Source organism: Cebidichthys violaceus, unplaced genomic scaffold (assembly GCF_023349555.1).
Source record: "Cebidichthys violaceus isolate CVI_PGR_0920_01 unplaced genomic scaffold, fCebVio1.0.p SCAF_37, whole genome shotgun sequence".
NCBI lineage: Eukaryota > Metazoa > Chordata > Actinopteri > Perciformes > Stichaeidae > Cebidichthys > Cebidichthys violaceus.
In genome coordinates this window covers 1,338,102-1,351,096 of record NW_027176561.1, presented here as the reverse complement: position 1 = coordinate 1,351,096, position 12,995 = coordinate 1,338,102, and the positions used below count along the sequence as shown (strand labels likewise).

Here is a 12,995-nt window from a genome sequence, read left to right as displayed (position 1 = left end):
AGGTGGGATGGCAGGGTGGGAGAAAGCAGGTTGCCGTCTCATAGATGGCTCACCCTCCTGCTCTACCATCCATCATTGGCGGCATGGTATCATCTACTACCCAATGCTGCAATCAGGCAATGTCAGCAAAATTAGTAGAATGGCAAAGTCCCATTTCTTGCAACTTGGCAGTGTTCAAATGTCAAAATCCCCTACAAATAGTGTGTTCCATAATATTGAGTTGGGTTCAGGTTCAGGTAAAGCTAAAGCAGCTTGAAGCAAAGGGGTTGAAGCTACGACTGCCGTGGCGCATGTTTACGTTCATTCATTTTAAACTATTCACCAGTATGACATTCTGGCATTGTACATTTCTGCAAAGGGAAATGTGAAAATAGCCTTAATTAGCTATTTTTGACACATTACTTACAGTGCTTACAGTGGTTCATGTACACATTAACTCAACTGAATTAGTGAGGGTATTGGATATCATTTCCAATTAATTTGCCTCTGGATTGGTTTGGTGTTTTGGACTTTTGTTTTGCCAAGTCAAATCTCTTAATTTAGCAGGGCTTCCCACAGGGGTTTGCAGTGGAGGCAGGCCACCTCACCTGAGAAAGCACAGGCAAGAGACAGCCGACTGCCTATGAAACCAGATTAATACTCTTTTATGAAACAAAACATGAACCTTCAGGCAAAAAAAAGAGAGCAGTGGTGCTATTTCAAACAGTAAATCGTTGCTCAGAAATTTGATTAAGAGACGAGGAGCGTTAGGGCCTGGGTGGTTTACCGCCTCTCTTAAACTATTTCCTGGGGGAAACCCTGGACCAGGAGGCTGACGTAAATGTTTTCCCACACAGCTGCCTGTATTTATGGTTTGCATGACGTGACTCATAAGCTCACACTTGAAACACGAGTACTGACTGAACTGAAAGTGCTCAAAGGTGAACTAAAGTAACAGCAACAACAGTAGGCTCTTTTTTCTTGCTCTCTTTCTCCCCCTGTGTAACTGTAGGCAGTAAACTCCTCTTATCCCATTTTCTCCTTATCAGTTCCCCACAACAGTGCCAGCACTCCCTTTCTCTCACACCTCCTCCTTAGTTGGCTACTCTCTTTTCGTTATTTACTTTCTTTTTCTTTCCTCTTCTCTTACTCAACATCTTTCTTTCTTTCTCTCCGCCTTTCACCCACAATTTTTCCCCCTTTCCTCGAGGTGCCCCAGGGCCCTCAGAGTTTCGGCGAGTCCCACAGACCGTCCATTGTCTTGGGAATGAGGTTTGCTGTCTCCCCTCACCTCCTCCTCGTTCTCCTCCTCCTCCATGTCTGGCACGAGACAGGGTAAGGTAGTGTTTGGCTCCTGGGTCCTTAAGGCCACTGGGTTTAAAGTCACGAACTTGACTAATCCCAGGACCTGGTCCAGGACAGACGATCGGGCTACTAACAACTTGGCTTTCTTCCTGTTGGAAAGCCGATATTCTACATGTCTATTTGTCTGTGGTTACCAGCCTGTAATTCTAGAGATTTATTGTTAAGTGAATAGAAATGTTTGGTGTAAACTAAAGATTATTTTTGGCCCAAAGTCCCCCGAGAAACGGACATCAAGTTTCTTGAAAAGAATATAAAGATGCTGAGACATTTAAAAAAAAAAAAAAAAAGGTGTACATGAGACAAAAACTTAAAAGTTTAAGTTTGCACATGTGTCTCTTACTAAAGAGCGTTGGGTTAGCTGACTGTGTGAGTAATTATTACAATGTTAGCATCAGTTTGATGGCAGAGATGACGCACAATGAGACGCATAAGAATCCCAATAACTGCGAGGGTAAAAGCTTAATTTTCTATATTCATCAAAACATTTGAAACTGATCGTGTCGGTTGTGAGGTGGAGGTGGTCCACATGGCGGTGCCTCTGGGATACAAAATGGAAATTTGTAGCGTGTCTGTGTGTGTGTGTGTGTGTGTGTGTGTGTGTGTGTGTGTGTGTGTGTGTGTGTGTGTGTGTGTGTGTGTCTTACACCCAACCCCCCAATGTCTGGCGCTCAGGAGGACTGCTCCTATGGGAATGCCTCTTCCTGCCTCGTCGGACACACACACACACACACAGACAGACAGACAGACAGACAGACGTATACTCTAAAATAGAAATGGGGTGAGTGGATCAGACTGGCATGAGATGGTTTTAAATGTCTGGTCTGTTTCTGTTGGTTGCTAAACATAAGTGTCGGACACACACACGGGTTAGAGTTTTGGTCTGAATGTCAAATGTGCATGTATTGTTATAGTAGAGCAGAATAAAGTGAGGCTGCAACGGGACATTTTTCTTTCCTCAATATTTCTCTAATTCTGTGCACACAGTGTTTACTGAGCTCATTTTCGCTATTACAACATCATTCAGTCTAATATATGGTAATTATTTAAATGTTTCTAAAGACGCCTGGCATCAGCTTTGAGGTCCACCATGTTGCTTTAGGCACTATGGAATGTGTACAGCCCGACTGTAGCTCCCCGGCTGGCTGCGCACCGTATACGGTACCTCCACTTCCCTCTCCTTTTCATCTCGCACCTTCTCAGCTCTGCAGAAATATAAATCCAGTTGTGTGAGCACAACATGAGAAAAAAAAAGAGAGCGAGAGAGCAAAAAAGAAAAGGGAGTGAGCGGGAGAATATGAAAGAATGCCAAAGAATAAGGAGGAGGTAGATATTGCTAACAAGGTTGCCAGAGACTCTTTTCATTTTTAATAGTCCCGTAGGAGGTCTGGCTGATAAAGTGTTATATTATATTATTAAATCTTGGCAAAGTTTGAGCTGCAACTGATTCCAACAGTAGCAAGTGTGAAAGTGAGTCTGTAGGTTAAAACTGCAGCAGAAATTAATGGACATGATACCATAGTGGGCATTCAACCACTTAATAAGCAACAGTGAGTGAGGGGTCCTTTCTTCCTTGCATACATAACACCCAACATACCCCACAATCTTTCAAGAAATATTCGTTTATATGTAAAGTTGTTGAGACAGGACCTAGCAAATACAATGTATAACATCCATAACTCCTCAGTGGTCTTTGCGATCTAGTGAAAACAGTTTGTAGGATGTAGGACCATGAATGTAGATGTCTGAACCCACAGCAAATAAATGTTTGCATGTATGTAAATGCCACTTGGTATTGCTCGCTAAATGTCATCGTGTGTCGTGCAGCAATGTGCCAATGCACTTTAGCGTGTGCACATGTGTGTGCTCACGTAGAGTACGTGTTGATGCTTCACCACTGGAGGATCCTCTAATGGTGCTCTTTATCATCACTCTGAGATCTTCGCTAGATTCCTGGAGTCTGTTTTGGTGATGAATTCTTTATAATTTACATACCTTTTTTGTTTTTTTCTTAGAATTATATTCTATGAAGCTCAAGGCAGCAGCTGTGAACCTGTTGTGGGTTGTTTTTTTTTTTTCACCACATGTAGGTGGAAAGAGTAAAAAGCGACCATGAAAGCGATGAGGGAGGTTGAGGTTTTTGTGGCTGGAAAATAGTGAGCATCTCGCCTGGTTGGCAACATGCGATATGTCTTTTGGCTGGTTGCATTCTGCTCTACGGAGGCTGATCAGATGTTTATCTGTGCCTCTTTTAAAATGGATTTCTCTCCGTGTGATTGTTGGACGTTGGTTCTTTGATTCTGAGGTACTGACACAAGAACCGACTGCAGATGTTTTACACCGGGGAATATTTATTGACATTTGTCCCAGAAGAAGAAAACATTGAAATAGACAGAAATTGCAACGCGCACCATGTGGCACAGCTTTGTAACAGTGTCAAAAGTGTTTAAGCGTGCCTGCCGTCACCTGTGAAGTGGCCTTTCAGGGGATGATCTACCTGCTCCATCCTGATCTGCAGCCCTCTGTGACCCGCGGAGCTCAGCGGTGACTGGCGCCCCGCCGGATACACACTTCCTCGTGAATAAGAGTTGTGGTAGCGTGACACCAGCCAGTTATTTCAAAAGGACAGGAGTGATCTAGAGCATGATAAAATCCTTTTACCTAACTCTCTCTCTCCTGTCTCTTACAAATGCTTAAACGCCTTTCATTCTTCTGCCAGTGTTCACATTAGGTTTTGTCTCCAAGCATTCTATTATTCCCTAATTAGCAGCATTAATAATCTTCAATTAGGCATATAGCTTTGAGTGCATGTGGAAGCCTCTTTCATTCAAAGTGTGTGTGTGTGTGTGTGTGTGTGTGTGTGTGTGTGTGTGTTTGTGTGGACGAGCGTCAGTGTGACACCCTGTCCTCTGGTTCTCTGGTGGCTTTCCACCCAACACCAACTGCCTAATGAGGGAGTGAAAGGCCACGGGCAGAGGAGGCGGGGGCTGCATATCAGTGTGTATACGTGCATTGGTGTGTGTGTGTGTGTGTGTGTGTGCGTGTGTGTGTGTGTAATTAAAGAGCAGTGCCAGCAGGGGGGACCTGTGTTAGAAAGGGTCACCAGAGCGAGCAGCAGGCCATCGCCAACCTTTGGTCATTAACTACCGACACCGCCAATAAAGGCTTCGAGGTGTGTGTGTGTGTGTGTGTGTGTGTGTGTGTGTGTGTGTGTGTGTGTGTCAGGAGGCCAGCTACTAAATTACTTTACATCAATAAGTGTTTCACTCTGTTTATGCATGTTTGCGTCACTTTCGTTTAGCATATAAGTTTAGCTCCAACATTTAGTTAAACCCTCCTTGGTAATGCCTCTCAGTCCTGTTGTTGAACCAGCGCTGCAACTGACAATTTTTTTATTATTATTTCTAATTATGCATTTAGTATGTCAACTTTCAGGAAATGGTGAATAATGTCCCAAAGCAACGTCTTAAAATTGCTTGTTTTGTGGAGCCAACACTGATGTATCAAAGAGGCATGCGAATAAGATGCTGGAGGAGATTTGGGGTTCCAATGTTATTTTTGGAAACAAATGCCATTGTGTCAAAATCTTGTCAGAGCACCAATGGTCAACTGTACATTATTCTTGCAATATCAATATTGAGGTATTTGGTCAACAATATTGTGATATTTTCTCCATATCGCCCAGTCCTACCAGTGAGCTCTGATCAACATGGAAGTGAGGCTGACATGATTGGTCAGATGATCAGAGAGGTTGTCTCTGATCTGTTGAAAGTACCGCAGGAGTCGGTCTGAAAGCGGTGATGATACACAGTTTTGCCGTTGACTTTTCTTTAAAATGCGGTTGGTTAGCCGGGAGGTTTGTTTAAATCCTGTGTGACTGCTCATGTTTCTTACTCCCAGATCTCAGCAATGAACTCTGTTAGGGAAATGTCGTGATTTCCAATAGAAATGATGAGCAAAACTATAAAAATATGACCCAAGCTATAATAATATCAATTGTTCTAAAACTATTTTTAATTCTATTTTATTTCTCTATTTCTCAGTGTTTTATTATTTATTTTGGGTTGTTTTGTGTGTCATGTGGAATGGATCCCTCCCTTCATTCTGTCAGCTGTCATCCAGCCCACAGAGAGACACCACATCAATATCATGTTTACAGGAGGCAGAATTGTCTGTCTGCATTTCTTTTTTCATCTCAGATCCATTTCTTTTTCAGGTGTCTGTGTGCACAAATGTGTGTGTTTATGCCATCTGCACTCCAGAGTGTGTGTGTTGCCTTTCCTGTCAGGTAGTGTGTGTGTGAATTGCCATAGGTTGATTGGTTAGCCTGAGAGGCAGCAGCGGGAGTTAAGGCAGGTGCTCCAGGGCAACGGGGGGAGAGCCGGGCGACGTCCCCCGGCCACGACGCCTTCCCTCTGGGCCTCCAGCTCCGAGCGGTGCTTGGGTAGCTGGGAGGCAGCTCCAGGCTCCTGGGGCCCTGATGCTGGGACGAGATGCTTGGGAGACAGAGGAGGAGGGTTATGTGTGTGTGTGTGTGTGTGTATATGTGTGTATGTTTGTTTATGTTTGTGTGTGTTCTGTTGGGGGATCCCAAGCAGATTTGTTTACCGGTAATTAATTCACCTGATTGACATAACAGCTGCCGCAGCTATGGGAAGGCAATGGCATAATATGTGTGTGTGTGTGTGTGTGTGTGTGTGTGTGTGTGTGTGTGTGTGTGTGTGTGTGTGTGTGTGTGTGTGTGATATATACAGCATGATCCCATGCATAGCCGCTGTGTGTGTGCGTGAGCACATTTGGTTGCATACCTGTTGTGTGTGTGTGTGTGTGTGTGTGTGTGTGTGTGTGTACGCGCGGCTCCTGCCGTGGACGGCGTTTCCAGGTGGCAGGGTTAGGAGTCGGATTCCCGGAAGAACAGCCCGGCAGCTCTCCGTCTTCCATCGATTAGACCCGTCCGTCGGCCGGCAGCCCTGCTTACACACTCCTGCCTCTTCGCTAATCTTTATAGAGTTGACTTCGGTGACAGAGTTATTGGAGCTCTTGAAGTTGAGGGGTAGAAAAGGAGGAGGGCTGTGACAGAAGGACAAATGGGGCAGTTTGGAGAAGAGGGTGACGGCGATGACAGTTGGGAGCGGTGTGGAGAGGGATCTCCGGGTTTGGTTAAGGAGATTCACCAGATGAAACCGGCCGTTTGTCTGCAAATCAGTCTGCAAGTCACATAAACTACACATGTATGAGTGTGCAATGGAGTGTTCATTCACGTGTGAGCGCATCCGAACGTGCACACCCCTGTTTATGCCTGCACACTTTCTCTTTCATTATATGAACAGCTTGAACCCAGTTTTTTTCAGTAGCATTCACTTTTTTTTTGTGGAGCAGACAGAGAATGAGAGTGAAAAAGAGATAATGTAGCAGGTATAAACAGAAAGAACGAGAGAGACACAGAGAGCCCTTGTGTGAATAATGTAAGCTGGTAAAAGAGTGGACTGGACGCTGTGTGTGTGTGTGTGTGCGTGTGTGTGTGTGTGTGTGTGTGTGTGTGTGTGTGTGTGTGTGTGTGTGTGTGTGTGTCTTAGGGTGGCCGTATGGGCATTTGTATACGTTTGTTCACACGTTGCAGCGTTTCTCTGTGTGTTTGAGATATATCGAGTGTGTGCGGGGGTCGCAGTCCAGGCAGGTCAGACCGAGACACACTTCTGAAAGAAACGCAGGCTTGTGCGCACACACACATATTCGCCGACACACACTCACGCACCCTAACAGGTCGGTATCAGTGTTGTTGTGGCCAGCAGGTAGCAGTGTGTTGGCCTGCTTGTCTGGACCCAGATAACAGCAGATCCATTACCCCCTGGAAGCAGAGGTCTGATCACCGGACAGATAGAGCCGCTCACTCACTGTCTGTGGGCCATCCAGCCAGCCAGCTAGCTGGCTAGCCTCCGCCAGAGAGCTAAAGAGGATCACAACCAGGAGCGAAAGGAGAGGAGACCCCTCCTGTTAGAGGAAATGATCAAATACATGCCCGATGATAGCTACAGAAGGAATTTTTTATTATTTTTGTCATTTACTCAGAAAGAAAAAGCTCTTAGATGCTTTTCAAATGTCTCTGCCAGCAGTTCAGGGGCGTACATATAGTCAGACAATGCAGTGCAGTTGCACTGGGGCCCACGGGTTGGGGTGGCCTCTAGACAAAGCAGGTGCAACATTTATTTGTGAAAAGCTAACCCATCTCTGTCATGGTTTTAATTTAGTCAGAAGCAGTCTATAACAAACGATAAAAAAAAGCATAATTTAATAAAAAAAAAAAATATTGAATGAAACAACCATTTTCTTATTTTCCTTGGTGTTTTTGTCAAATACAAGTCTGCACTGGTGATTGTTGGGTAATATGTATGTGGGTGTCCAGTGTCACGTCTCTATTCGATCATCTGACGAGATGCTACTATATACGGTGGCCAGTTTAGGCTGCAAATTCTGCCAAGATCACATCTGCAGAGCGAGCAGTCGAGCCTTTCAAACATAAAAGCGGCAGGAAGAAAAGGCAGGAGAGAAAAGAACAGGTGGACAAGGTGGCAAAGCTCCCTAAACTAGATTCCTTTGGCTAATTTTTTTTTTTTTTACGACCTTCATAACTAGTAACTAGAACCCGTCGTACCTACCTTCCGCCACTGCTACAGTTTGAATGTGTTGAGACTTAGCTCATATTTAACATGAAACAAAGCGAGTCCAAAAATGTTGAACTAGATACACAAGACTTTCAACACTGTCAAATGCTGCCGTTGTTATTTCCTTTTTATATTTATTCCATGAAAAAGTACAATGTTTAGAGCCCATTACAGACCGCATGGGCGCAAATTCATGCGCGTGTCATGTAATGAACTATTCTTTGTCCTAGCCATAGGTGTGGCTGATGTTAACATAAAATGGCCTTGATTATAAAACATCTTCACGTTCTGCGTCTCGATGCAGCTGTCTGCACAGGCTCCGTGCAGCTAAACTGCGGTTCACTGTGTAACGCTTCGTGTTGACTGTTTTACGCTCCCTCTGAACAGTTTAAACTGACATTCCAGCTGTGTGCTTAGTTCCATTAGCTGTTAGCGCTGTTAACCAAACACACCGTAGGACTCCCACTGGCTGCTAACAGCTAACTAGCTCTGCTCCTACCCACATAAGAAGACGCGCTCAGTTGTAGTCATCGCGTGGTTCATTTTCTCATTTTGATAAGTCAGCCTATACGTACTGTACGTGCAATTGTCATACCTATAGGCAAACACCCTGGAAGACAATGGTCAGAGAGCTTTAGATTTTGAAAACATTGGGTAGAAACTCTTTTTCCGATCTGAAGGAGGGAGTATGGATGGCTGCAGAATTAAGACTGAAGATGTTATATGGCGAACAAGGAAGGATCATTAGTTAAAATGGGATGCTGAATGAAGATGGCTTGTATGAAAATTGATTTGAAATGAATGAAGATAATGTCGTGAAGAGGCAGCTCGGATTTTAGTGGATGGTTTTTATGGAGGTGCGAGAGAGACAGAGAGAGAGAGAGAGAGAGAGAGAGAGAGAGAGAGGAGTGTGAATGTGTGTGAGGAGTTAACACTGTGCAGGTATATTGTGTATCAGGTTGGTTTGTGTGCAAAGAGAGAGAGAGAGAGAGAGAGAGAGAGAGAGAGAAGAAGAGGGAGACACAGGGTTGCTATCAAAAGCCACAGGCTGCTTTAAACTCCATCTCTGTTTCTTTTTCTCTCTCTTTCTTTTCTCCTTTTTTTCCTCTCTCTCTCTCCCTCTCTCTCTCTGTCTCTCTCTCTCTCCCTCTGCTCCCTGGCCATGCTGATGATTGACGGCCTGAGGGTTTTAATGGGCACTGGAGAGCAGGAGCTGAGGTCGGGGTTGTCATGGCAACTAGGAGAAGGGGGCCTTTTGCTGCCGCTTCACCTGAGTACTGTGGAGCCTCGCTGGCTGGTTGAGACACACACACACACACACACACACACACACGGACACACACAAACACACACGGACACACACACACTCACGCGCACACTCGCCACACATACTTACATGCCAGCACCACTTCCATTCACTCTTTCTCCTCCCTGAGAGATGCTCTGCTGTTCATCCAGCCATCTCTGGCCTTCTCTCTTCCTTTTCTCATTTCCATCTTTCTTTTCTCTTTCTCTGCTGATCCCTGAGCAGATAATGCTCCCTCCGATACGTCGTACCTGGTTAACCGTGTGTGTGTGTGTTTGTTATATACAGCATTTAGCCTATTGTTTTTTTGCTGTCCCATTGTTCGACAACAGCTCACAATTACACGCTTTATAGGGCCCAGTTGAGGTCAGAAGAGTCTTAGATCCCTCTGTTTCTTGTAGGTGATCCTGCAAAGTTGCTCCTTCCATTCAACTCATTTCACACACTTATTTTGTTGTGTAAATTTGGACATGATCAAGCCAAGACAAACCAGTGGAAAACCCACCACGTAACCGTGACTCGCGGAAATATATTTTCTGCCTGTTTGCGAGGGACCAGAGGACAGTCAGACCCCATCCAAAGACACGCCAGGATAATTAGTCTTGATCCAAAATTCGCTCAACCCGACAGACCCAAATAAAAAGAGGACGCCACCTTACAATCAGCAGCCATTGAAGGAGGAGACAAAAACATTTCATTCTTCCTCCTAAAGCTCGCTGCTCACACTGTCCTTCTTGACTCAAAAAAACCCACCTTTGTATCTTGCAGTGATTATGATTGTGATCAGAGCTGATAATGGGTTTGCTCAGATCCACATAGCAACAATACAATGGGATCTGACCCCATTAGACTGAATATAATTTAGTAGGAGCCCGACTCTGGTCCTGGGTTGGGTCCCAGTTACCAAGAACGTGCCAAAACGTCTTGGAAGACTCTTTCTAAGATATTTATTTAGCATTTTTTTGCCCCAATTTGATAGATATAAATTTAACAAAATAAGTTGATTGTCTTTCACACGGGACACAAACAGCGTTCCCCTTTATGAAAGTCCTGTGTTTGTTTGACCCATCCAACCTCCCCTCTCCTCCCTCCCAGCCAACACACATGTTCTCGCTCTTTATACTACGTCAGTTGCTCTGACCATCTAACCATGACGCTGATGGGTTTACATTGGATTTGGTATTAAGCCTGGTGCCTCTCATACAGACGCTAAAGGGTGCCTCAGTGCGTCGGTACCAGACACCAAGGGGAAGCGTCGGCATTTGACAAGTTGGGAGTGAGAACTTTATATCTGAACTGTTGAATTATCATGAATAACTTTGTGTTGCTGGGGGCATTGTTGTGCGCTCCTTTGCTTTTCGGTTTGGTAGATACTCTTGACTTGCATGCTTGTCTGCTGTTGAGGCTGGGAGGAAGTGGTACGGTTCACACACACACACACACACACACACAGACCTCAGAGGACTATAGAAGCATCTTTAGCAGACTGTTCTTCACTGTCCAACCTCTCCTCACCCTTTGAGAGATCTCTTGGCCTCCTCTCTCTCTCTCTCTCTCTCTCTCTCTCTCTCTCTCTCTCCATCTCTATTGTTTGCCAGGTCTGTCTGTTAAAATGTCTCTCTCTGTGTCTCTCTGCTGGTGTCTGACTCCTGTGGATATGTCCATATCCACACTCTGTAAGTCTCTTATGATTTGTTCGAGTCCCACAGATCCACACCCTCTTATCAGTGTGTGTGTGTGTGTGTGTGTGTGTGTCCGGCTTCATGGCCCCGGGGCCTGTTAGTTAGTGCCTGGGCCGTGCAGGTCAGCCGAGGGATGGAGGGATTGTTTGCTCTGGATGTGAGTGAAGCTCTCGTTACAGTGGGGGGAGGGGCAGAAGGAGAGCACACTGTGTGTGTGTGTGTGTGTGTGTGTGTGTGTGTGTGTGTGTGTGTGTGTGTGTGTGTGTGTGTGTACATTTTGTGGAGAGTCTGATTGTTCGGTTAGCTAACAGATTTTGTGAAAATTTTAAAAAGCAATATTATTGCTATATAAAAGCCTCTGTGGTTCCTTTGCGATTCTACATCAAGTCCTCCATCTGGACATAAGATTCACATGAGCGGTTTTCTGATCTGCCGCCTCCCTCCACGGTTAACATATGGTTACGTTTAGGTAACTAACACTACTGGGATAAGGTTTGGGAAAGACTGTGGTCGTGGTTTCTGCCCGTCGAAGGAGGCAGGATACAAACCGCAGTCCGTGGTGTCAAAGTCTAACGTTTTGACCTTTTTAGAGAAGCGCAACATCGTCGAGCTGCTTCTACGTTTGCGTCTCGCATCATCATTATTCGTACTAGAAGACACTTGTCAGGGAAATGTAAATATGAGGAATGTTAAGTGTTTGAACATACAACCAATACGGTTGTATTTCCTTTTGAGGAAGAAGGGCTGTTTGTAGCTTAATATTCCTCCACGGTGTTGGATTCTGATTGAATATGTATTCTTTGGGAAACTTTCTTTTCCTTTCTTTCGCGCCGGCCATGTGTGAATGTCGAGCTCTGACAAAGCAGTCATGACCAAACACCGCCTGTCAGCTTCGCTGCTTCGCTGCCTCAGAAGGAAACCAGAGCAGCGAGCGTCACATCTGTCTTCTCCCCGATGTTGAAAATCATTATAATTGAGAGAAAAGATGAAGGAAATACTGCCTGAAATATATTTGGAGGCCATGTTCAAAATTGGGATTGCATGGAGGACTAAAGGCTGCTCTGTTTAAATCAAGATTATGGTACTAAAAAAAAATTCATCTAGTAGTTCATCAATATGAAGTGGGAAAACACTGACAGGAATTTAACAAAATCCACCAAAGTACGGGAGTGAACTGGGTGATGACCCTCAATACTTTGTACCCAATGAAAGTCTGTAAGTATGAAAAGTTTTGAGAGCTGGCGAGGTTAGCTTGATCCGAGTTTTATTCTTGTAACTTATTCTTTAATCAGATACTGCCTGAACTAAAGATATGTAAAGAAAAAATGTTTGGCATATTTTTATAAATTAAAAAAAAAATACTCAAATTGAAGATTCTGAGCTCCTGACCTATATGGAGATGCCACTGGAAGGCTTTTATTATTTTATTTTGATTTTCTTTTTTTGACATTCAGGAGTTTTATAGTTCAGTCTGAGTTTGTGTACAATTTGCACATTTCTTTTGTTTAGTTTTTGTTGGCCAACAGATCCATTTGGAACATTGACTCGTGGAGAAATAAGAAATCGAGCAAATAGGAGCAGACCTGCAAATAGTTTGTCTCCTTTGCGTTGGAGAAAGAAACATAACTCTCTCACGTCTTCTAGTTCAGCTGAAATGGATCTATTGGTCTGTCTGTCTGTTGCAGTGCATCGTACAGACTGCTCCACTGGAAGCACTCTGAAGCCTTAATGTTCCCCCTAAACTGTCTGAATCTTGACAAGATAGTTTCATTTATCACTGTGACTAAATAATCATATCTTCATCAGTTAATCGGTAATTGTTCCATTTGTGTCCAGACATTCAGTGAGTGTAATCAGCGTCGGACGTTTTTGCGACAGATAATTTCTGCGCGCCGTATCTCTCTTTTCCATTATTTTCGGTGAAACGTGGGATTATTTGAACACCTGATTGCTGTTTACTGCTCCGTCAAACATGAACACTGGGAGTAAACTGTGGTCTCTTGT

General features: G+C 44.4%; 1 protein-coding gene across 2 annotated transcripts in view; it reads left to right on the top strand.

The window, feature by feature from the left end:
* ssbp4 (single stranded DNA binding protein 4) overlaps positions 1–12,995 on the top strand; it is an 89,149-nt gene that overhangs the window by 50,290 nt on the left and 25,864 nt on the right. The window lies entirely within an intron of this gene.